Source organism: Eulemur rufifrons, chromosome 4, assembly GCF_041146395.1.
Source record: "Eulemur rufifrons isolate Redbay chromosome 4, OSU_ERuf_1, whole genome shotgun sequence".
NCBI classification, from domain to species: domain Eukaryota; kingdom Metazoa; phylum Chordata; class Mammalia; order Primates; family Lemuridae; genus Eulemur; species Eulemur rufifrons.
The window spans coordinates 35,106,684-35,133,707 of NC_090986.1; positions in this window are offsets into that span (position 1 = coordinate 35,106,684).

Sequence of the window (27,024 nt, forward strand, 5' to 3'; positions counted from 1 at the left end):
TTGAATATCTAAAACAATCTCAGCAGAAAGAACAAAGCTGGAGGCATTGCACTATCTGACTTCAGAAGTATTACAAAGCTATAGTAACCAAACATCATGGCACTGGCTTAAAAACAGATACGTAGACCCATAGAACAGAATAGAGGATCATAAATAAATCCACACATCTTCAGTGAACTGATTTTCAACAAAGAAGTCAAGAACACACTATAGGGAAAGAACAGTCCTTTTAATAAACGACTGATGGCCAAACTGGATATTCACAGGCATAAGAATAAAATTAGACCTTTATCTCACAACATATACAAAAATAAATTCAAAATAGATTAAAAACTTAGATGTAAGACATGACATGATGAAACTACTAGAAGAAAACATAAGGGAAAACGTCCATGATATTGTTCTGGGCAATGACTTTTTAGGTAAAACCCCAACAGCACAGGGAACAAAAGCAAAAATAGACAAATGGTATTACATCAAGCTAAAAAGATTCTTCATAGCAAAGGAAACAATCAACTGAGTTAAGAGACAACCTACAGAAAGGGGGAATGTATTCGCAAAGTATACATCTGATAAGGGGTTAATATCCAAAATATATAAGGAACTCAAAAAATCAATTGAAAAAACAAAAAGAAAAACAACCTGATTAAAAAATGGGCAACGGCCCTGAATAGATATTTCGTGAAACAAGACTACAAATGGGTAGCAGAAAAATAATCCACATCAATAATCATCAGGGTAATGCAAATCAAAACTACAGTGAGGTATTCCCCATACTGTTATAATGTTTATTATAAAAAAGACAAAAAAGAACAAGTATTGGTGAGGATGTGTGAAAAAAAGGGAACTCTTGCACATTGTTGGTAAGAACATACATTAGTACAGTCATTATGAAAATCAGTATGGCGGTTCCTTAGAAAAGTTAACAGAACTACCATATAATCCAGCAATCCCACTAGTGGTTATATATCCAAAAGACATGAAATCAGCATATCAAAGAGATATCTGCACTCTCATGTTCATTGCAGCACTCTTCACAGTAGCCAAGATATGGATAAATGTCAAAATAAGTGTCCATTATCAGATGAATGGATGAAGAATGTATGGTATATATACACAATGGAATACCATTCAGTCATGAAAAAGGAAATTGTGTTGTTTGCAACAACATGGATGAACCTAGAGGATATTATATTAAATGAAATAAGGTGCATAAAGACAAATACCACATGATCTCACTTAATTAATGTGGCATTGCTTTAGTTTACTATTTTTGTATGGATGGGCATTCCCAGGGGTTCCCACTGGCTCTTGTACATATAATAGACTTACTTCATGATTCAGGGAATCGAGGTATTGAAAATGCCATTTGACAAGTGTAGACACCTTTACTTTTCCTTCAGAAATCCTTAAGAAGTATTTGTGGACTTACAAGGACTTCTGGGAGGTAAACTTGGGCCCAAACTTTATTATCTCAGCTCCGTAAACTCCTGTTCTGATTGGTTTTAATATTTTGGCTGTCCAAAGAGAAGGAACTTTTTGGACCAATATCTAAAAATCTCCCCCAAATGTGAGTACATTCATTTCCTAGCACATAGTCACCCTGATACATGAGCATGGCTCTCTTTAGAGTAGGTTTTGTAAATCACACAGGGTTTAGGTTTATTCCTTAAGAACATTGATTCTCAAACTGTAACATGCATCAGGAGTACCTGGAGGGCTTTTTAAAAGATTACTGGTCCCAAACCCTGAGTTTCTGATGTATTAAGTGTGTAATATGCCCCTAGAATTTGCATTTCTAATAAGTTACCAGGTGATGCTGATGTTGCTGGACAAGGGACCATACTTTGAAAACTACTGCAGGAAATCAGACCTGGCTTCTGTCAATGGGGTTCTGGTCTAAGAGTTTCTTTAAATCTACGAACTGAGAGGAGGCTCCTGACTTTTGGTTTGAAGTTTCCAAGAAGGGAATAATTTAAATCTACTTTCTATTCAATAGGATTTTAGTTTTTACTGTTGTATAGATAAAATATTACTTTAGTATGCCATCTATTTTATTCCTGAAGACCCAGCCTTCAATTAAGCCACATCCACAATCCCTATGGGTCAAACTAAACTGCTTACTACTTGATAGATAGTGTATCATCTCGATAGTTGTATGGAAGAGAGGCCCTATTTGATTCTGAGTAAATTGCTCCTGTGTGTCCATTAAATGGCACTAAATAAAATAATGTGTCTCTATAGAAAACATGCCAAGTTATATCTAATGTGCATTCCTTCACAATCTTAATAAAGCAAAGAATGCCCTCATGGTTTTCTTCATTTGTTCTTACTTCGGATGTATCAAGTAAGCCGTTGAACAATCTTAAAGCTCTGAGATTTAAATTTAGCCATCGTACATTGATGTTAAAAAATGAATTTCCTTTTGAAAAGACTCCAAACTATATCTAGGCAAAGTTCACATTGATTACTAGAAAACATGCTGTTTGTTCAAGCTGATAATGTTTTATTTTTTAAATTATAACTCTCATTAATTTTATAACATAAAACAAAAAAAAACAGGTAAAAACTATATTCCATAGATTTAGGAAGGTTAATATAAAATTACAATCAATTTGACATTAGATATATTCTTATAAATAACAAAAATTATTTCTGAAAATAAACAGGATGAATATATAATTATCGGTCACAAAAACTGATTTGTGCTGAAGACATGTAACATTTGCTTTTCAATAATAATTTCATGTAAAGCACATTTGAAAATTTAAAGAGAGCTACATTATATGTGAAGTAGTGAGCATTTTCAGAATTTTGAAAAAGGAACTGCAGTTTACCATATTTTCATAAAGGTCTTAACAAAATAATCTATAGAATTACTCACTGTCATTAAATAGAACTTCTATGATTCTCTTTGTGGTTTGAAGGTTCATAAATTAAGATTGGTTTGCCAAAGAATGTTTAAAGAAAATCCTTAAAAAAATCTAGTAAAAAAATTGTCTTTACCTGTCTTCAAAATAAACCTTCAAACACTAAAAAGTCATAACACCCTGGGGGCTGTTTGGCAGATAAATAGAAAATCTGCCAGAGGCAAGAGGGCTTCAAAGAAAGGTCTTGAAAAACAATACTTTTAAATGTACAAGTCTACTCTTCTTAGAAAAAACCCAATCATGGGAATAGTTCATGGAATAAAAATTAAAGCTAAAACTGAAGGTAACCAAATGTAAATCTAATGAAATTCACTTTGGCAATGAAATGGAATAGAGCACATTAGACTGTCTAAATTACATTTGCTTTTTGCAATCATTCCTGCAATCATTATCTAAACCTCGGTAACCTTATGTTTCCAAAAAACTATTCATTACAGTCAATACTTCAAAACACCAAATGCATAATAGCCTAAAGCTCAAAGTGTTAAAATTTGACTTTACAATTACCTCTATTTCCTTCAACCCTTAAGTCAATTTTTAAAGACAATATGTGTGTCTGAGACTAACGTATATATTTCTGTTCTTATGTCTAATAGTTTATATAATCACTTGTTCCTTCCCATAGTTGTTACAATTTTGATAGCAGTATTGATCTTGTTTCATTCTGTATATTGATGATTCCTGAAACTCCCTATTATAGATTCTACTTTTATCTGTAAGCAGCACTTCCTTTGTTATGGGAAAACACCAACATTCTTTTAGGAAACTATTCCCACTCCATCCATCCTTGTTCTCCTAATGGAAGCCCTGAAGTAATATTAATACATTACCTGGCCACTTAGTTGGATAAGAGAACATTATGAGTCAGTTGGGCTCTTAATTGTGATTCTTTTTTTTAAGTTGAAAATTCTAATTAGAGATGAAGCTAGGATACTTTTTGTATGGAATCTGCCTTCTGCCTGCAACCACGTGTCCAGGAAGGCTACCTGGCATGCTCAAGACAACACATATAGAAGGAGATAGAGAAAGATGGAGAGAAAAACACCTTGCTGTTTTCTGAATTTATGATTCCAGTTTCCCCAAGTCTCATGAAAACGTGTCCTTTCTGAGGTTCTGCCTAAGTCAGTTTGCATTGTATTTTACTTGCAACCAAACAAGCAATGCTGGATTTTTCTAAGACATTTATATTATTCTATGTTACATAGTCCAGTGATGCAGACCTCATTATCAAAGGGTTCAATGGATCGCCAAGTTTGTGGGCATTCAAGAATGTCCTCATGACTCTGCCTCTGTTGGCTTTGCGTGGTTTGTCGTCGTTGCTGACAGACAGGGAAAGGAAGACCTACATTTTCGATGCTTATATTCAACTTCCCACAAACACAGCTAACCAAAGCCCTGAAAGCCAGTGAAAAACATGGACTCAAAAATGGGCTCCAGGCTCTGGAATCACCAGCTCTGGTCCCATAATTCTTTGCTTTGCTTCAAGAAGAGAATGCAGAGGTGTTTGAGGGTAGGCATTGTTTTTTCCCTGCAATGCAAGCAGCTTGAATTATTAATAATAACGCTGTGTCTCACTGTGGAGTATAGGCACTCTCTTACCTCTTCATACTCTATGAAACAACATAACTCACAAATACATGTTTTAAAAGAAGGTCAAGAGTCGGAACCCATTCTACTAAGTGAAGTATCCCAAGAATGGAAAAATAAGCACCACATGTACTCACCATCAAACTGGTTTCACCGATCATCACTTAAGAGCACATTTAGGAATAACATTGATCAGGTGTCAAGCAGATGTGGGTGGGGGAGGGGACGGGTGTATACATACATAATGAGTGTGATGAGTGTCTAGGGGATGGATACGTTTGAAGCTCTGACTGGGGGCGGGGGAGGAGGGCAATGTACGTATCCTAAACTTTTGTACCCCCACAATATGCTGAAATAAGAATAAAAAAAAAGATCAAGATTATATTACCTATGGTAAGTAATTTTGTTTCTGAGCCAGAACTTGTACAGTTAAAGAAAAAACTTACTTTTTCTTCAAAATGATCATAGTTTCAAACACAGTCAATAAGATGTAAAGAGATAGTGTGCAATCTTTTGTTGTATTATATCAGTAGGAAGAACAGAGAGAAAAGGTTGCGTTATGTATAAAATGACATAGTTTTGTCATTTACATTATCAATCCAACAGTGGCTAGATTCTAGAATATTCATAAATGCATTTCTATCTTATCAGGAATGCCAAAGTCTACAAAAATAGAAATTGAAAGAACTGTGTTTGATATACTACAATGTAAAATAAGAAATATTACTGATATTTCAAAAAAAATCTTTAAAAATTTGAATATGTCTATTATGACCCGAATGAAATAAAAATAGCTATCCCTGATACTGATATTGAAGAGATAATTCTAGGGAATATGCCTCTATTTAGTAGCAACAAACCCTGGATTTTAATTCTTGAACTGCCATTTAAATATAGTAAATTTTCTAATGCACATAACAGGTTTGTATTCTAGACTACACTTGGTAATTATCAAAGCTCCTTTTTATGTTCCTTTTATTTTCCTTTGCTTGCCTACAGAATATTTATATATTCATTGCATGCCTGTACTCTCACATACGAACATGTACATACAAAACACACACAGACACACCCCCTACCTCAGTAACACTTATTTTAAAAAACAAACTGGATTAGTTTAAAATAGGTTTCTTAAACTTGGCACTGTTGGTATTTGTAGCCAGGAAATTCTGTGATGGGTTAGTAGGGAGGCTTTCCTGTGTAAGGTAGGTTGTTTAGTAGCATTCATGCTCTCTACCCACTAGACAAACTCTGCCCAGTTATGACAACCAAAAATGTCTCCGGATAAAACAATCACTAATGTAGAAGTAATGTCTAAAAGATTTTGCCATAAGAAGAAAAATTAGAAACTTTGCAGTGAAGATAAAAAGACCATAAGCCTTCTATTTTGATTACATAGAATCTTTGCTAATATTTTCAGTTCAAAATCTCTCATTTTATTTTTCCTACATGTCCATTTTTTTCTTTTATTAACTAAGCAGTATGATCCAATCATAGATTGTTTTGTCACTGTTTTAGGCACCTAATTGTGAATTATTCAATCATTTATGATACTCAAAAAGCCATCTTCCTTCTTTACTTATAGCTCTAGAGAAATATGCATGTATTTTATGACTTTTTAATTTTAAATATATGGCATTTATTGCATATTTATTATAAGCTAGGAAATATGCTAAGTAGTTTACTCCTGTTATTACATTTAAGCCTCTCTGTATCACTATTTACTAGGTCCTCTTATTTCCTCTAATTTGGAATGCAACTGAAACACTGGAATGGATTATTTTTGATAAAGTCTCAAAGTTCTTAGTGCCAGAACACAAGTCTGTAACAAGGCTGGGACTGTTTAAGGGCTGGCTATATCTCTGCCTTGAATTTGACTGATTGTGCACTCATGTTCCGTGTGAAAACAGTGAGCTCGATGAATACAGGAATGATGGATCTTCTTAATCAGCTATGTGGTCTCGGCCTCTCTTGCCTCCCCAAGCAGCTTGCGTACAGCCCCTGCTGAACTGAACTAATTTTTTGTAGCCAAGAATTACTCTGTCTCTTTTGGTCTCCAGACCCAGAAATAATGTTTTTTATTTCAGCCTCCTCACTTTTACACACTGGAGTTAAGAGACAGAAATCACTAGGTTTTGACAGCACAGCTTGGTTAAGTTGTAATTTTAATTTTGTGGTGCTCCCTACTGTTGGCCTTTTTCTTCTGTGCTACAATTCTTGCTGTTTTTTAATAAATTCACCTTGGTCTGCTGCTCATTTAATCAGCACATATGGAAAACACCAGGAATCTTATTTTTAAAATTCTGCTCCTCTTGAAGAAAGTTTAAATAACCTTGCTGAAATCATCAGTTGAAAACATTGAGACCTTTGGGGAAAATGTGCTGTAAGGTGAGTGTGATTATACTGAAGTGCTAAAGAAAGACAAAGAAACTCATGTGGTACAGGAGTGGTCTGAGGAGTATCCTGTAGCTTTAACATTGCGAACAAGAGTTAAGTAAAGGCCAGGCATGGTGGCTCACACCTGTAATCCTAGCACTCTGGGAGGCCGAGATGGGTGGATAGCTCAAGGTCAGGAGTTCAGGACCAGCCTGAGCAAGACTGAGACCTCGTCTCTACTAAAAATAGAAAGAAATTATCTGGACAACTAAAAAAAAAAAAAAAAAAAAATATATATATATATATATATATATATATAAAAAATTAGCCGGGCATGGTGGCACATGCCTATAGTCCCAGCCACTCAGGAGGCTGAGGCAGAAGGATCGCTTGAGCCCAGGAGTTTGAGGTTGCTGTGAGCTAGGCTGACACCACAGCACTCTAGCCCGGGCAACAGAGTGAGTCTCTGTCTCAAAAAAAAAAAAAAAAAAAAGAATTAAGTAAAAAAAAATCTTTCCAGGAAGGAAAAAGTATAAATCAATGTATCAGCTGCAATAAAATAATATCTCAGTGAAAGTGACTTGAACAATGAAATTATGTAATCTCTTGTCATAAAGAGTTCAGAAATAGGCAGAGACAGAACTGGTTGACATCCCTAAGGACCATGGTTCACTGAGAACAGCCTGAGCAACAGGGAGACTCAGGAGGATTCCTTGAGCCCAGGAGTTTGAGGTTGCAGGAGTTTGAGGTTGAAGTGAGCTATCATGACGCCACTGCACTCTAGCCAGAGTGACAAAGGAGACCCTGTCTCAAAAAAAAAAAAAAAAAGAAATCTTTTTATCTTATTGGTCAGAAATGGGCCAGATGTACAATTGTAAACCGCTCACTGGCACAAGGGAATGGGGTTACCATAATCAGTTTACATAATTGGTTTTTCCATGAGCCACTTCTAGCACCTAACTTCCCTGAGAACATTATCGCCACATAGCTAACAAAATGGAGGTCCTGTTAGCAAAATAGAAAAAGGAGAATACTTTTTGCCACCTTTGGCAAATGTAATCCATATAATTAAACCTAAGATGTTTATGCATTAAATTTGACAGCATTAAACTAAAATATAGGCCTGCAGACATTACCTGAATCTTGATCTACTTTCATAATATAGCCTGGACAGAGTTCTGTGATGGTAGAGCATGAAGTATAGTATCTCTGGGTAAAAAAAAAAAAAAAAAAAAAAAAAAAAAGATTGCTTTTTCAGTCCCCAAAGTATTAAATACACAGATGAAACTCCCCAGGCCATCAGAAAAAAATTAAATGTTTTGTGGAATTGGCTTCTAATTAAATCAAAAAGTGAATTTCTCTGTCCCATCCCAAATTGTACTGAATCAAAATGTGGAGGAGTTGACCCCAGGCATTAGCATTTTTTAGCATTAGTTTTCTGGATACCAGGGGGACACCAGGTTTTGAAAGCACAACTCCAGAGTAAAGGTGCTTAACCAGTTACTTTGGATTTGAAATCTCCGGCAAATGTAGTAGAAAATTAAGTAATTTTACCTGGCCTCATATTTAAACACTCCCAGCCTTAGACCACTGGAAACTGAAATTTTTCTCCTCCTGACTTTTTACTTTCTTCTTCACTTCTCTTCAACATCCTATTGTACTCTGGACTTCTGTCACAATTCCTGCTGATTTCCTGCTCCTATCACTTTTATTATCACTATCTGACTCTCACGTTCAACTTCTTAACAAGTTCCCTTACATCTTGATAGGGAGCAAAGTCTAAGTACAGGTACATGGAGCACCTGTACTGCTCTATGCATGATGTATTAAAAGAAAGAAATCCAGAACAGATTGTTCATTTGCATGGATGTACTTCCTCATACAAGCAAGTTCTATAATGCTTAGCACTGGAGACAGCAAATGGAATGAATTCAAAATTAGCTTTTATATGACATTAGAATTTTTGAAATTCCTAATTGTTTATATACACATTTTATTGAAAGTAAGATTTAGAGTGTATTATTGATTTGATTCCAAAATGTGCATATCCTGCAGTTTTAAGAAACAGAATATTTTAAAGGCTTAAGAGCAAATAGTTTTCATCCTTTGCATAATAACTATCTAAGCCAGAGAGGCAGCATCATATGTTTACCATGATTGAGACCATTGGGAGATAGGATTAAATCCCAGCTGTTTACCATCTGCTTAATCAGGATCAAGTTAATTAACCTGTTTTACTATTTGTTTTGACAGGTGTGAAATGGGTCCATCACCTCTTTCTCAAGATTATTATGAATATTAAACAAGATAATAGTTTCTATATGAGCACTATGAACATTATTGTATAATTATTTTTATGTTTAGAGACAAAAGGGATAGTTTATATTAAATGATAGATTTAAATTATTATTTTACATAGGTACATTAACTGTTTTTAAAAACAATGTAAATGTGTCTCTCAAATACAGCTAAAGTAAATATCATCAATTTTAAATTTGCAAGGAATAAAAATAGTTTAAAATATTATACATCTATGTCTGATATTTGCCATCAAATGCTTGAGTTAATAAGAATTATCAAGATTTCCTGCCAGGAATCAGGTCCTTGATGTGAGTACTTGCAATCATGTGCACGTGATGTCCAGCCTTTATTCATTAACTTAAATGATGAAAACTACTCAGAGTTTAGTTCAAACTCAAGCAGAGTAAGAGAAGGTGATAAACTTTAGAATAGATTGCATTACAAATCACTTCTAACCCTAATTTTAGTTTTTCAATTTATTTATTTATTTATTTATTTTTATTTTTTTAAGACAGGGTCTCGCCATACTGCCCTGGCTGGTCTTGAACTCCTTGTCTCAAGAGATCATCTGGAATATGTGGGATTATAGGAGTGTGCCACCACCTCCCCTGACTCCCCAACATATGCCTTCTTTTGTAATTGAAGGGAGATTCTGTTTAGCCCTGTGACGTCTATGAAGGAGGGAAGAAGATGAGACTTGCCCTTGAAGTATTAATGTATGCAGTTTCCGGGGAGGCAGGAAGATGGCATTTCAAACTGAGTCACTCTGCCGTCTTTTTTCCTGAGAGCAATAGCAGCACAGGACCCTCTTGGCCTTGGGCACCATTATTTAATGTCTGTGTTCCTCCAGAATTCATATCCCCAAGGTGATTATATTAGAAGGTAGGGCCGTGGAAGGTAAATAGATTTATATGAGGCCATGAGGGTATAACCCTCATAATTGGATTAGTGCTCTTATTGAAAGAGGGAGAAATACAAGAGTTTCTCTCTCCATCATGTGATGATACAACAAGAAGATGGTCGTCTGCATGCCAGAAGGAGGGCCCTTATCAAGAACTGAATGTGCCAGCACCTTGATCTTGGATTTTGCAACCTGCAAAACTGCAAAATATATGTCTATTGTTTAAGCTGCTCAGTCTATGGTATTTTATCTCAGCCTAAGCTATTTAAGACAGGCTTATACAAGAGTGTGATGTATTTTCCCTTCTTGCTTTTAGAAGAGGACAAAAAGACATAAGTTGTCCTTCTCGAACCAGAATAACTATTCTTAGAGCTTTCCTATGGCGTGGATCATTTGGGCATTATCTCTCTGTCTGTGATGATTAATAATACTGTCTTCAGTTTCTCTGACTTGGAGATAGAGTGGAATGCCGTATTCTTCTGAATATATATCTTGGAAGGCCTCAGGGTACTTTGACTGACAAACTTGCCAAATCTCTAAATCCTCAGCCTTTTTAAACTGATAGAAATCTTTCCAAACATCAAGAGAGAAAGCATATTTTACTACTTGCCAATGTCTTCTCATCAGCCTAGTCCTTCCATCTTAATAACCACCATAACTCAAAAGTCTGAGGAGTCCGTTTTTCCCCGTGTCTAGAGCTCTCATTGACACTCATTTATTCCAAATTTCTGGGATACTCCATGTCTTTATAAATATATACCTCGGATTAGGAAGTTAATAAATGGAGTTTGGCTTCCAGAGTATGTGATCATTTATAACACAGCACACTACAGTTTATTTTCTGCAGGACCCTGGCTGTACTCAGGAGTTTAACCCAACAGTGTCTCATTAGGAAAAGAAGATGTGTTGTTTTAGAATGCAGTCTAATGGAGAGTCTCAGATTCTATACCTAGCCCTGACCACCTTCATCAGCATCCTTGTCTGAAAAATCTATAAAATCTGTAGTAAATCCTTTGGTTCTATCCAGCTGAACATGTCCATGATTTCATATATTATTTCCACACATTTAAAATGAGAACCCTGCTCAATCAAAAATATCTTATGAATTTCAGAGAACCATGAAACATTATTAGACAGAACCTAAACACAGTCTTTCCACTGATAAACCCAAGCCTTTAGGAGCACAGAAAGCTGTTCTACATGTATAGACAGCTGTATGTTACGGAGTCCTGACTCTGGAAGCCTGTGCACAAATGATTGTGACTATAAAATAATATGATATAAACCTGACTAGTCTTCATAGCCCTCTTAAAACACTAAAGTTCACAGAAGATTTTGGTCACAATGAGTGGTAACAATATATGATAATCCACTTCCCATGAAAATTCTCCAAGCCAAAGAGCAGCCTTGAAAAATTTGCCTTGAATATCTTGAAAAACAATTATTTTTTTACCCTTTACAAAATCTGCAGAACCTCTGGAAAACAAAAATACAAAATTTTATCTTTGAACTACTCCCCTCATCATGACCCTCTTTTGATGGTGATGTGTATCCTTACAGGGATGGCCCACTTCAAACCTTCTACAGGTCCCCTGTGTCTACCTACAAAATAAAGGTCTTGTTTCCTCCTGATATTGTTCACTGCATAAACTTCAATGAATATCTAATACGATTAAGCTAATTTGCAATAAGTTTTGAAAGGCCAGGTACAGGGAGAATGTCAAAATTTCATCAATCAACTATGCAAGAAACTAGGTATCTCTTCAACATTGTGAGAATCACCAATGTTGTAGCCTTTCAATTGATTCCTCAACCCAGGCTCATAAATGAAATGTTTCATGTTAGGCCCAGCCTGTGAAGACCCTGCTTTTACCAACTATGAAATCCCAAGGTGTAAAACTAGAATATGCAGGAAAAACATTCTGGGCATTAAAGAACTTTAAAGGCACTATTCTAAATGACACTGTTTTCTAAAAGAGAGATTCTGTTCTTCTGTCTTAGGGAAAAAGAGAGAGGCATAATAACATTGCTAATTCTGATCAGGGTCTCACTGGGTGGGAGTTGGATGCTATTTAGGTAAAATTTAGTTTCACTCCCTAATTTGTTCCCCTTACTAAAGAGTGTTACTGCACAGTTTTCAACTGAGAGCCCAGCAGCCTCATCAATATACTCCTGTATGACTAAGGGAAATTCATTTTGGCTTTTCAGAGATTTTAGGTTTAACCATTTATCTTTTGGCACCATTCAGCTACAAAATTTGAAAATGCCATGAGAGACAAGTTGCCCCTACATCTCAAGGTTCACCATTTCAGTTCTGTGCAAATGTTAAAGTCTCACTTGGGTTGTATGTTACTCATAAGGTTCATGTCTAAAGTCTAAGCCTTTAGTTGTAATGTATCCTGGGTGGAAAAATGGAAAGTGGCTATAAATTCTCATTGTCAACTTGACATTCTCCCTATGACTTTCAATTTGTGTCTGTTTTATCTCCAGATCTTTGTGCTTGGAATTTCTTTGTTTCCTAAATCCCTTAAGATCCTAGAAGATCACGTTAGAGAAGCTTCCAACGTAGCTCCTAATCTCTTATGCAGTCAAACTTCAACAAATATCTGGTAGAGAAAACCATCACGTTTCAGGATTGCCAAGTCTCCAATTTTGTCACATCAGCTCTGCATAACCAATTAAAGATTTACTGGCAACTCTTCCTGTCAGCTGGGTGCTCTGCCTGGGCCAAACCTCAACCACAGTCTACACTAAACCCAAAATAAGAAATCCCCTGTAGGGGAGGAAGAGTCTGTAATTTTTAGCTTATTTCTGAGAAGTGTTCTCTCTCTGAAATTTTAGTGAATATAACCTTTGCATCCATAGTTAGCTGATAAAATTTATTATATTATTTTAGTAATATAATGGGAGTATTGGTCTTCCATAACCTACTACCTCTACTCAAATGTAGAAATCTTACCAATGAGTTAAATTGAACAACCCAGTGGATTTGCATCAATCCTACACACTCTCTCTCTAGTGTTTGACACTATCTGGAAATCTGCCTTGCTCCAGTGACTACTCCCTATCTTCAAATTCCTTTGTACCCTTCTAACTGATTCTCTACAGTATTTCTACCTGTCCAATAAAAGTTTCTTTTCCTCACCTCCTCTGATTCTTTCTTCACACACTTATCTTAAGGGATCTCATTTTATGTCATGGCTTCAAAGTCTTTTCAGAAACTTATTATGTTAAATCTACATGTTCCATCCACATGTCTCTTCTAGAATTTATTTCATTTCCTGTATTCCCCACCTTAGTGAATACCATTCCTGCAATAGTACTTGTTATACCTCTACATATTTCTTTTTTTTTTTTTTTTTTTTTTTTTTTTTTTTTTTTTTTTTTGAGACAGAGTCTCACTCTGTTGCCTGGGCTAGAGTGAGTGCCGTGGCGTCAGTCTAGCTCACAGCAACCTCAAACTCCTGGGCTTAAGCGATCCTACTGCCTCAGCCTCCCGAGTAGCTGGGACTACAGGCATGCGCCACCATGCCCGGCTAATTTTTTGTATATATATATTTTAGTTGTCCATATAATTTCTTTCTATTTTTAGTAGAGACGGGGTCTCGCTCTTGCTCAGGCTGGTCTCGAACTCCTGACCTCGAGCGATCCACCCGCCTCGGCCTCCCAGAGTGCTAGGATTACAGGCGTGAGCCACCGCACCCGGCCACCTCTACATATTTCTATCCTTCACTTATTTAAGGTCCCACTCCAAGTTGTTAACTTTTTATTCATTTGACATATAGATATTAGTGAGGAATTTATGTATATTAAATAACAACTCAAATAATCAAAATGGAACTTGAAACGAGTGCATTTCCTTTATAAGGATAGGGAACATAGATTATAGCATTTTCATTTTCATTTTGAAGTCTATATTGCTACATGAAGCAGGCCATAGAATCCCTAGGAACTTCCCCTGTATTTATATGGGATGTATCTCCTGTTCCTCTCATATAGGCCATATTAAGATATTAAAGCTACCTACTGATTTCTAAATACATATTGCCAAAAATATATGTCCTAGAGAACATTAATGTCTAGTAGAAAAAGGAAGGTGTTAACAATTTTGCAAACTAACATAGTGAATTACACAGTCGGTGAGTTGACATAATAATAAGAGTATGAAAACATCTACTGATGTTCTTGCTATGGAAAAAGTTCTTTAGTCCCTATTCTTCAAAAAAAAAACACAAAAATATTTATTAACATCAATAGATTCAAACCCAGTGCCAGTGGTTGATTAAATTTGGGTTGGCAAATGCAATTTGGAGTGATTAATATTATTTTTATAAATCTACCTTATTCTATAAGATGCATCTATCTTTTCTACTTAAAAAGCTAAAAAATATATGAATATGTGATAGAAATGATCTCACAAACATCTTCAACATTTTTGTGGAAGTACAAATTCTTATAATATCTCTATAGATGCAGTATTTAATTTTTATTTATTATTTCCACAGTAATCTGGAGCTGTAACACTTTCCATTTAGAACATTCAATTAGAACATATTTTGGGCTATAAGGTGGAAGCTAATATGGGATTTGGCCACTTGAATTCCAAAATAATGCTAGAAGATGGAGAAATAATTACAGTGTTTTTAAAATCTACTGGTCCCTACATTAGGAGAATTCTATTAGAACATCTTTTATCACATGGACCTAGGCACTCACTTAGATTGGCAGTTCAAAGTGGTAGTTTAGATAAGGTTCATATGAATTGTTAGCTCTGAGTCAGGATTAAGCAGTCTTTGAAAAGTTTATTTTTTCCTCATTGTTTACCTACATGTATTAAATATTGCCATAATAATTCCTTAAGTAAAGAAAGTTCAAAAACATGTAATGGTTCCTAGTATGTCTGAGTCAGACTCTAGAGTCAGGGTCAGGTGCTTGAATCATTCTGCCTGGAACTGAATTAAAAATTCACTACACTTACAATATTTTTCCTAAATAAACATCCCTCTTTAAGCTTTCCTTACTGTGTCTATGTAACATGTTAATAGTACCAGACCAACACAATTTTTTGAATTAATTGAAATGACCTATGCAAATGTTCAACACACTACTTGACACAGAGTAAACACTCAATGCATGCTAACAAAAATAATAAAAGTCATTAGTAAGAAAATTGAAATGTGATGTTGGATTGTGAGTCAAAGATTTACCGTTCATGTATACATTCCACTGACATTAGCCACTTGCATCAAAAAAAGGCTTATCTTTTCTTTTGCTAATTATTTTGTCTTCACATCTATTATTATAAATAATCAAGCAGTTTCATTTTCTACTTTTGGAAATAGTTTTAATGGAGGAAATTGAGCTGCAATCTTTTAAGCACATGTTTCTCTATTGTGAATGAAAGAATATATTTAGTATTCAGTTCTTCTGGGTCAACCATCTAGCTATTTCTTTCTCATTTAAATTTAGATTTTTCAATCGTATGTTTCTGCTACCAGCCCCCTTGCCACGCCCAGATATTAATTTTGTCTTTCATTACAGGCATTGTTAATGCTTTCATTTGATCGCAACATTATATTTATCTTGGATTTTGCTCTACCTCTAAAATGTAGTGGGCTAATTTTAGGACTCTACTGAAGGGTTGAAATGTGTTACTTCTAAATTTACCCTCGCAGTAAGTTTTCATGAATAATAGAATTTAGTACTTCTTCTCCATTATCTGGTTATAACCACTATTAAAACACTATATTCTTAGGGAAAAAAAGGTCTTTACATTTAAAAACCTGTTATATAAAGATTCCAAAAAGTGCTATTAAATATACACACATTATTCCAAGTTTCTAACTGAAATCTTCCTGAAATGACCTAGAAAGACTAGTTTTGACAGTCTCAGTTTTTTAAAAAAGCAACATGCATAAAATTTGATCCTGTAGAAATCATCATCATATTCATACATTTATAGACATTTTACTCTAAATGCGCTTCACATGGTCTTTTGAATGTTACACACAGATATGTTATTCTATAAATCATGCGTCTTTTTATGGTCACAGAAATGACTCTTCTCTCCTCAGTTTTTTCTTCTCTCATTCATTTGGTCGTGTTCTCATAATGCTTGAACCTCTAATTGGAGAATTTTTCACCTATCAGCATATCTGAGCAGAGCAGCTGAAATGCATTAGAACCAGTCCATTCAAATGCAAGCGAAGACGGATACTGAGAACATAGATACAAGTTATTAGAAAAGTCTCAAGTTAGGCAATTATTTATTATATCTACAGAAATGATATGATTAAAATAACAATTACTGCAATTGTTGAAAAATTGTCCTATGCCAAACGTGTAGAGTTGCTGTATATTTGGCAGCACTGACATACAATTTGGTGGAGGAAAAGATAGGCTATATTATGTCAAACATAAATACACAAAGATGTACAGAAACAAACATAACAACACATACCTACCACATGATCCCTACCACATGTTTACATTTTAAAAGTAAAACTGTAAAAGTTTTAGCACAGAATATAGTGAATAATGTTTATCACATTGGAGTAACTTAAAATTTCTTAAAAAACACAAAATAGACAAGCATAAAGGAAAATATTATACATGACACTACATTGAAATTGAATATTTCTGAAGATCAAAAGTCACTATACAGTACAAATAGGTGAAAATATTTTTAAATTTCTAAAGATAGGAAGCTAAAATACATAAACTTTCCTGCATATTAAAAAGTAAAATAAACACCATGTACACAATTCACAGGGAATATGAGAAAAAATAAATTACTAAAAATAATAAAAATATTGCTGAACCTTACTAGAAATAGAAGAAATGAAAATTAAAAACACAAAAAAGCACCATACCACACGCATTAGTATCCCTCTTCTACAAATAATCATGAAGCATAAGTTTCTAATTATACCTCCTTTGTTATATAACTCAATTCATGTTCATCTGACCATCTAGAAAACCAACTGGATGAAATATTTTTTGACCTGATACAGTCATCCCAGGTAATCTTCACTCCCAAAGGATGAGTCTAATTTAGTATGATTGTTGTCTTAATAAAATAGTAATATTGAAAGTTTATGAAATTTTTCAAGATTTATTATCAGCACCGTTATGTGGACTTTCTTGGAGAAACATCTATGAACACAGAAAAATAATGTGTATTCTGTGGTGGTTGTACATGTTTTACGATCAAAATCATTTAGTTACAGTTGATTGACAGTGCCCTTATTTATTTATTCTTGGTCTAGCTGTTTCATGAATTACTGGGAGACAAATGTTAAAATCTCCAGCTGTAACTGTGAATTTTTATATTTCTCAATTTAGATTGGTCAGTTTTTGTCTCAGTATTTTTAAAGCTCTAATATTATGGACATATGTATTTAGTACTGTTATATTTTCTTGGTGAATTAACTCTAATACCATTATAAAACACCCTTCTTTGTCTCATAATACACTTTGTCTAATGTGTCTATTAAGATAGTCACACCAACTTCCTTCTGCTACTCTTTGCATGATAGATGTTTCCCCTGTACTTTTACTTGTAGCCTATCTTTTTATTTGTCACTTTAAGAAAATAAAATTCGATTTTTCTCTTTTATTCAGTCTAATAATTTTTGCCTTTTTTGGAGTTTATAAAACTTTTACATTTGATGTAATTTTTGTATGATTGCTTTTTATTTTCTTTTTGTTGAATTTCTTTTAAAATCCATTTTCTTTCTGCAGAATTATTTCCTTTGAATTATTTAAATAAATTTATCATTCCATTTAAAATCTTCTTTTTTTTTTTTATACAAAGTATTTGCATTATGCTTTAGTCGTTGCTCTGAGAATTAAAATATTCATGCTTAAATTACTGGAGTCCATTATGGCTGTATTATAATTTTATGTACATCTATGTCAACATTAAACTCTGCAACACAGTGTTACTGTTTTTGTGTTAATCAATAAATTGTGTTTCAGAGAAATTGCTCATTCCTTCTATGGGTCAGAATTGCAATGTGATTTCATATTATTTCATCCCATAGAACTTAGTTTAGCATTTCTTGTGGTGTGGCTATGCTGGTAAAGATCTCAGCTTTAGCTGATCTGAAAATATATTTATTTCACATTCATTCCTTTTGAATGTTGCGTTGACATTGTTTCTTTCATTATTTTAAAGATATCATTCTATTGCCTTTTGACATCCATTTATTGTGATGAGTATCAATCATATCTTTATTCCTCTAATGTCTAGAGAAAATATCTTTGTATTTCTACAATGTTAGGTCATTCTGAAGGATTTGTACTAAAACATGGGATTCTGGCATAAAGACAAGCACCAGAAGATAATTTAAAATTTATATATATGTGTATGTGTGTGTTTGTGTGCGTGTGTGTGTGTGTGTGTGTGTGTGTAAATAAGATAACTCAGGTGAAATTTAACAAACTCCAGAGGTATATGTTTACATTTCACAGTAGAATGAAGCTCAGGACCTTAGAAATGCTTATAAATGGTAAAGCTGGAGACACTAAAATTCTCTGGTCCTTCAAAAAATTTGTTTATATTCCAAAAATGTTAGAGTGAGATCCCATGGTTTTTTCCATCCTATCTCCAAGGAGCAAATATTTTTCTCCTTCCTTTCAAGAGGGAAGGGGAATACCTGTCTCTTTCATCTACAAAAATACGAAGATTCATTTTTCCATCATTAATCACTTATTTGACAGTTTTTTAAATGCAGAATGACAACTCATTCTTATTTTTTTCTTAGGCATAAGAACAAGGTATAGAAAGCCAGAACAATTTTTATCATGTAATTAGTAATTCAGAAAAGCTACATTCAGAAAAAGTAAAGATGATTATTAAAAACTAACAATTTCTTATTGTCACCTGGCTTGCTTTAATGATTTTAGGCTTATCTTTTTTTTTTTTTTCTTAATCAATAAGGCCATAATGTCCTTAGGCATAATTTTCTTTGTATGTTTAGGTTTATTGCTCTTCATTGACATGTGAACTGGTGATTTTCATCAAATTCAGAGAAAAGACTGGCATTTTGTTCATATATTTTTACTTCTCCTGTCATTCTTCCATGTTTTTGTGGAATTTAAATTGCATAAATGTTAAAACACTATCTTTCTCTACAGTTGAAACATTTCTCTTCATATTTTTTCAGCCTTTTTCCCTAAGTTTCCAGGTAACATTTTTTAAATTTTTCTTCCTTTCAATTAAATAAACATTTTCTTGCCATTTTCAAACTGCTGTTAAAGTTATTCAGCAATTATTTCTTTTATACGAAATATTTTTCTCCTTTAGTGTTTCTGATAGTTCTTTGCACTATTTCAATTTTTCTCCTGAAATTTTCCAAGTGTTCACTCTTTATGACCATCTACCTTTTTTAAATCTTGGAACATAATTATAATAGTGCGTGTGCACGCGCGCGCACACACACACACACACACACACAGAAAATGGTTCCGCTTACAACTTTTTGAATTTACAATTGTCCAAAAGCCATATGCATTCAATACACACTTCAACTTATCTTGAGCCTACATCAGAATAAACCTATCATAAGTTGAAAATATTCTAAGTGGAAAATGTAGGGGGTTTTCTTGGTGGTTGTTGCTAATTTATACAACTGAGTTATCTCAAGGTTTATGTCTATAGGTTTTGTCACCTAATTATATATATTTTCCTGCTCAGTTTTATATCTTATAATTTTTTATTGCACATTGGACACTGTGATTACATGTGGTAGCATATGGATAGTAACATCATCTTTTTTATTTCTGGCAGGTAGTTAAATAATTACTTTGGGATTCCTTTGATTCTGTAAGGTTTGATTTTATTCTTTGTTATAGTAGCTCTGTTTCAATGTTGAATCTAGTTCTATGACATAATCATTTCTCTAAAGCAGGAGTTGACAAATTTATGGTAAATATTTTAGGCTTTACTGGCCATATAGTCTCTATTATGGCTATTCAACCCTGCTTTTGTAACCTGAAAATGACCTCAGATATTATGTAAATGAATGAGAATATCTCTGGTCCAAAAAAAATATTTTTTATTTGCAACAACAGGTGGCTGGCTGAATTTGACCTATGGGCCATAGTTTATCAACTCCTGACCTAGGGTATAATACTCACTCTCCTGCTCGCTTGCTCTCTCTGGGGTCTCAAATAAATGCCTAAGACTCATTTAAGTCTCCTTAATCAGCCTGGGGCAGACTTCCAGTACCGGCCAGAAGAGCTCTAACATTAATATCACCATTCAGCTTTCAGCAGAGCAATAGTTCCTTTTTGTAGGCCTTGCAGAGTCCCACCTTATGGACACATGTCCCAAACTTTGGCCAAAGACATTCTAACCTTTGACTATAACTCCGTGAGTATTCTCATTCAAGTTCTGCCCACTCCCTCCTCACCTGCACAACTCCTACTTCTCTTCACCTGACCCGCAGACTCCAGCTACAGCAGCAGTCCACGACTTCAGTATCTTCACCTTCCGCTGTGCAAGACAATGTTTCATTTATGCTCCAACTTCCTCAGGCATAGTTGGAAAGTGTTCCTAGGTAGAAGACTGGAATGTTTGTGTGACTGACTTTGCTCATTTTTCTTTTCTTAAGAACTGAAGATTTTTACTGCTCTTTACACAATACCTGAGAACAATTGCACTGTATATTTTGTCTAGTTTCATAGATGTTTCGGCAGCAGAGCAAGTCAAGTATCACTCACTTTGTTATGGATGAAATAAGAAGCTTTGGGAGCTGCTTTTAAAATGGATACTAGTTATTACCCTAATAGGTTCTGGCATTACCTTAACCCCCAGACCTTCACTGTAATTATCCTGTTGGAGTCTGTTAGGGCTTCATACAAAATCTTTGCTTCTGAAGACACTCCCATTCCACAGAGTACGTTATATTGTAAGGAACAAATGGAAAAATGTCTTGCAGATTTTCTGCAGATCTCTTTGTTTTACTTTTTTTCAAAACACACATGAAAGTGGCTAATTTTAAGTAATCCAGTAGAGGCTTAATAACAGGATGCTCAGATATAGGAAGTATCATGTCTATCATTGAAGGTGATCCACAAGGTACCATATCCCTTTCCACATAAAGGGAGATGCAAATGCAGCATCTCTTCTCTCAGTTTAATGAAATATTTAGTTGATTTAAATACAGCATATCATCAATATTATTTGGATTAATTATATCTTGCTCTTTCTTTTTTTATTATATGTGTTCCATCTATCTTTTTTCTCCCTTTGTTTTGCTTAAGGCTAGATTGTTTTTATCTCATATTCACTTTCTCTCTCCTATTTTCATCTTAGATGCACATTTTGTTTTATTTATTAATTTTCAGTTGGTTGGTTAGGGGACCAAAATGTGCATGCTAGACTCATCCTATCTAACAGGAATAATATTATACCACTTCACATATAATAATATGACCCCCCTCATGTTTCTGTCAAATCTTACTCTCATTTGTATAATTGTTTAAATACATTTTATTTCTACATATGGTAAGAGCCCCACAATCCATTGTATTTGTGCTTTAAGTGCACAATTATATTTTTGAAAATAAATTAAAGTCTTTTTTATATTTATTTATACATTTACCATATTTAGTGCACTTCATTGCTTCATATGCAACCAAGTTTCCTTTTGCGTCATGTTTTTTCACCCTGAAAAAATTCCTTTAACATTCTATGGAGTAATGAAAGTTTGTTAGTAATTTATTTTTTAGCTAAGATTTCATTTATCTCAAAAGTCCTGTTTCTTACACTTTCATTTTAAATATTTACAATACAAGCAGGATTCACAGAACCATCCCCCCGCCATGCTATATCAAGATAGTGAACACAGAATAGTAGCAAATCTGTAAAGAAAATTCCAGAGATTAGTGCTATCAGGAAAGATTTTAAACATGCATGGTTGGTGATTTTCCACATTTCCCTTTTAAATTATCTATCTGACCAGTGCAAAGACAGATGGGTCACGGATAATGACAGATTATCAAAACTTAATTAGGTGATGATTGCAAATTAAGTGCACTGCAGTTTTACTTCCTTTACTGGAGCAAATCAACGCAAATTTGTGCAGCTGCTATGCAGCTATTTACCAAGTTAAATGATTAGGGAGAAACTCCATGAGATTAGAGAACTCTGAGCTCAATGGATAGTATGGAGATTGTGCAGTATTAAGAAACGTAGAAGTTTTAACCAAAAGGATGGGGGTATTGCTGTACTCAACTGAGGATTCCGAAAAATCACAGCTTGTGGGCCGCTCTAGCTCCAGAGTGAAGGATATTCAAGACCTGGGCAAATATTACCTTAAAACGGGCCTCAGATGGAGCAAGCTGATCCACCAGTAAATTACTACCAGAAAAAAAGTCCAACAAAAACAACAAAGAAAAAACCTAGCATGTTCTAAAGCAATTCAATAAAATCTAGACTTTCATCTATCTGACATCAGAGAATGAGTAAAATGTGAACCAGTACAAGGATTAAAAACAATACTTGAAGCAAACTCAGAGATGACAGAGATGCTACTATTAGCAGACAAGGGATATAAAATAGTGACTGTAAATATCATTTAAAATGAGAGTGTTCATGAACACATTTTGAGATAAATCAAATCTTATCTAAAAATATAAATTACTAGCAAATTATCACTGCTCCAAGAAATTGTAAAGGAATTTCTTCAGGGTGAAGAAACATTATACAAAAGGAAACTTGATTGTGTATAAAGCAATGAAGAACACTAAAAATAAAGATAAATGGTCTGTTTATTCTCGTGACTGTTTCTTTGGCTGTGCAGAAGCTTTTTAATTTAATCAGGTCCCATTCATTTATTTTTGTTTTTGCTGTGGTTGCCTTAGGGGTCTTCTTCATAAATTCTTTGCCTAGGCCAATGTCTGTAAGAGTCTTTCCTACATTTTCTTCTAGAATTCTAATCGTTTCGCACCTAAGGTTTAAGTCTATTATCCACCGTGATTTGATTTTTGTGAGAGGTGAAAGCTGTGGGTCCTGTTTCAGTCTTCTACATGTGGCTATCCAATTTTCCCAGCACCATTTATTGAATAGGGATTCTTACCCCCAGAGTATGTTTTTGTCTGCTTTGTCAAAGATTAGATGTCTATATAAGGATGGTTTTATATTTGGATTTTCTGTTCTGTTCTACTGGTCTCTGTCCCTGCACTTGTGCCAATACCAGGCAGTTTTAAGAACCACAGCCTTGTAGTATATTTTCAAGTCTGGCAAATTAATACCTCCCATTTTGTTTTTATTACTTAAAATTGCTTTTGCTATATGGGGTCTTCTCTGATTCCATACAAAGTGTATAATTATTTTTTCTGTATCTGTGAAAAATGATGTTGGTAATTTAATAGGGATTGCATTGAATCTGTAGATCACTTTGGGTAGTATAGACATTTTAACAATGTTGATTCTTCTGATCCACGAGCATGGTATGGTTTTCCACCTATTTACAAATGTATGAATAAATATATTTTACTCTAATTTCTTACTTTTTAAAAAAATATAATTGTCCACTTAAAGCACAAATAGTAACAATGGATTGTGGGGGTCATACCACATGTAGAAATGAAACAATAGAATGTATATAAATTATACAAAGGAGAGAAAGGATTAATAGGAGTATGAGGGGTTTATATAATTACATTATATGTGAAATGTTATAATATTATTCTTGGTAGGTAAAATGAGCCTATCATGCATATTATAATCCCCTAACCAACCAATTGAAAATTAATAAACAATAATTCAATGTCAGTTAGAAAAGACCACTTTCTCACTAGTTAGTATAAGTAAAAAAAATCAGAAGAGAGCAATGTTTACTAACTAAAGTTATAAATGTTCACTTCAGTAATAAGTTAGATTGTGAGGCCTTTGAGGTAAAAATAGGCTTCAATCAATTTTGTAATCCTTTAAAGTAAAACACTATACCTCATACTTACTAGCTGCTAGTAATAAAAATCTCTTATTTTCAAATTCTTAGCATCAATTACTTTGGATAAATGCCCACCTCTAGACTGTGTGATCCTGGTAGACTGCCAGCCTCCAGAATCACAAGAAGCCAAAGGCTTATAACAGTAACTGGCACAGAGCAAGTGTCATTTACGTATTTGTTACATAAATAAAATTAAAGCAGAGAACTCTGAATGAGATTATGCTTATATCAAATACTATTTTTCTCTAAATTTGTAATAGATAATTCACTATCATTAATCAAAATTCAAATATACAAAATTACAAAGCAAAATACTTTTTCATACTATTGTCCTCAACCACCTATTTTCCTCATTATAGGCCAAAAATATCATTATTTATTTAATCTCTGGAGAGATTTTATGGCTATGTATTCAAATATTTCCATATGCATATCCAAAATATACATATCCAGACTGTAGTCTTCTCATTTTAATAGAAATGATAGTAAAACATGTCCATCATTGTTGTCTTGTTTTCTTCACTTAGATATTCACGTATGGGAATGTTTTACACTCAACATGAATGAACACATATGAAGCCTTTTAATTTTATTTTATAGTCATATGTTATGCCATTTTATGGATGTATAATAGATCATCAAACTAGTCTTCTATTGATGGACATTAAAATCATTTCCATTCTTTTGCTGTCATAAACAAATCACAATGATAAATTTGTTTCTTTTTTTTTGTTGTTGCTGTTTTTGTGAAAAGGTCTTCCTTTGTCACCCAGGCTAGAGTACTACGGAGTCATCATAGCTCACTGAAACCTCAAATTCCTGAGCCTGAAGGATCCTCCTGCCTCAGGCTCCGAAGTAGCAGGAACTACAGGCGAGCACTACCATGTTAGGCTAATTTTTCTATTTTTTGTAGAGATGGGGTCTTGTTCTTGTTCAGATTGGTCTTGAACTCCTGGCTTCAAGTGATCCTGCTGCTTTGGCCTCCCAGAGTGGTAGGATTACAGGCAACAGCCACTGTGCCTGGCTGCAATGATAAATTTTCAAATGACTTCTTTTGTACCTGTACAAGAAGAGTTATAGGATACTCAGTGTGCCCTTTTTGTTTGTTTGTTTTTTGGGACACAGATTGCCATAGAAAATATCCATAGATTTGCTTGAACTTCCTCTAAGAATCCATGACAATGTCTGTTTCCCGACACTCTCACTAACAAAGCATGCTCTTATATGCTGAGTTCTTTGCCAATCTAAAAAGTAAAAACATGAGATGGTATTAATAATGCAAGTCTATTTTGCATTTCTCATACTGTGAATAAGATTGATCATATTTTTCCATAATTAAGACATATTTGTAATTGTTCATTCACCATTTTTGAATGCCTTTCTACTGCTCCTTCCTTTCAATTTGGTAAAGCTCTTTGTATATTGGATGTTAGTTTTTTGTGCTTGAGTTGCAAACATTTCTTGTTACATAATTCTGGTGGCTAGAATTCCAAAATCAAGGTTTTTTAGGGCCATACTCCCTCCCAAACCTGAAATGAGATTCTTCATTTCCTCTTGCTAGCCTCTGGTGCTTTGCAGAAAACCTTTGGTGTTTCTTGGCTTGTAGATGCATCACTCAAATCCTAAATTTTTACATAAACTTGCTCTGTGTGGGTTCACATTATCCTCCCTCTCTGTACATCTATCCCGATGTCCATAATTTTTTATAAGGACACCAGTCATATTGGATTAGAGTCTACCTTAATAACTTAACTTTAACCTCATTAACTCTGTAAAGATCTTTTTAAAACAAGGTCACATTCTGAGGTTAGGAATTCAGTGTTTTTCTTGGGGGATACAAACTCATAACGCCTTCCAACTTTGATTATGCAAGTTTGACTATGCATAATATTCCTTGCTTTTTTCTTTCATCCATGGAATTCATGAAACTTCTTTTACCTTATTAAATTTTAGAAAATTAATTAGTTTTGCTTGAAAATTCAGTGACACATCATATATACTGCAATGTATTGATAGAATTAATTGGAATTAATATTACTATAACAGGTTCCATTTTCTTTCCTATCATTGCTTTAGGATTCTTTCAAAACATCCCTTGATTTATATACTTACTTATCCTGATATTCTATTAAAGGTATCTTTATGGTTACATTGTATTGAGGGGCACATTAACAAAATAAAATAATGATATATCTGTAAATACCTAAAAAATGTTCCCCCCAAAGATATACATACACTAATTCCTAGCACCTGTGAATGTGTTACCTTGCATAGTAAAGGGACTGTGCTGAAGTAATTAAATTAAGAATCTTGAGATAATGATCCTAGATTATCCAAGTGGGTGTACTATAATCACAAATGTCCTCATAAAAGAGGGGACAGAGATCAAATGGAAAAGAAGGAACTAGAACAGTGGAGGCAGATGCTGAAATAAAGCAATTTGAAGATCAAAGAGGGACATAAACCAAGAGATGCAGGTGGCACTTAGAAATTGGAAAAGCATTTATATTGTTTGTATTCATAAAAGCAAAACAAAATGTATTAACTTCTTTAAGCTTAAAATACCATATAAATATAAAATTATATATGTATAATTTATAAAACAGTTAAAGAAAACCATTTGCTCAATTTGTTTTCTTGTCATACAAATAAGCAAAGAGAGAACTGATTATATCCTGAAGCTTCTCACTAGTATCCAAGAATAATGGAATTAAATGGGGTAAAACAACCTCAAAGATATGAGAAAAAGAAAATTTATCTGATGGAGGTTGTATGAGTCTGTGTTTATCTTGCTCAAATGTAATCTGAGTAAACTCCTACTATAAAAAAGTGGGAATACCATATAGTCCAAATAATTTTTCACCCTTATCAGAATGTGTTAAGAAGATCATGTCTACCTACATGTAGAGGGTATGATCAAGAAGGAAAAACTGCTCTGAAGACTCTCTATTTTAATAAATAAGTA